General features: G+C 60.6%; 1 protein-coding gene across 1 annotated transcript in view; it reads right to left on the bottom strand.

The window, feature by feature from the left end:
* Positions 1-612, bottom strand: part of CHCHD3 (coiled-coil-helix-coiled-coil-helix domain containing 3) — a 170,026-nt gene that overhangs the window by 168,898 nt on the left and 516 nt on the right. The gene's annotated exons all lie outside the window — the stretch shown is intronic.

The following is a 612-nucleotide window of genomic DNA, read 5'->3' as shown; positions in this document are numbered from 1 at the left end:
AAGAATTTTTTATTAATGCCCAACCTAACCCTGCCCTGACACAACTTCAGACCATTCCCCCTCGTCCTATTGTCCATTACCAGGGAGCAGAGGCCGACCCCCACCTCCCTACAGCCTCCTGTCAGGCAGTTGTAGAGGGCGACCAGGTCTCCCCTCAGCCTCCTCTTCTCCAGACTAAACCACCCCAGTTCCCTCAGCCACTCCTCGTAAGCCTTGTGCTTGTGGGATATCCAGCACGTTAAGAAAGTGGAGTATGGGAAAGGGAGGAGCTCTCGCACGTAGAGGTCAGGGAAAGACAAAACAAGCTCTTCTAGTTACACCTCCCTCCTACATCTGTTCTGCTGCCCGTCCTTGGAAACCAGGCTAGGGGCAAGGCTCCCCGGCGACAGCTGCCGACTCACGGCGTGCTGCCTGCTCACGCCTCCAGCCCGCGCCTGAGCTCCACGGCTCTCGCCGGTCCCCTGAAAGCCCCGACTGGAAAAGCGAGGCGGGAAAGGGGTGGAAGTCACTGCGGGAGAGGGGACGGAGGAGAGCAACCGCGAGGCCTGAGGGGACGGAGCTGCCGGGACCGGGGCAGGAGCCGAGGCTGAAAAGAGACGAGAGAGGGGGCGG

Source organism: Egretta garzetta, unplaced genomic scaffold, assembly GCF_000687185.1.
Source record: "Egretta garzetta isolate BGI_Z169 unplaced genomic scaffold, ASM68718v1 scaffold260, whole genome shotgun sequence".
In the NCBI taxonomy this organism is placed as follows: domain Eukaryota; kingdom Metazoa; phylum Chordata; class Aves; order Pelecaniformes; family Ardeidae; genus Egretta; species Egretta garzetta.
Note: the sequence above shows the minus strand (reverse complement) of the source record. Positions and strands in the feature narration are given on the sequence as shown.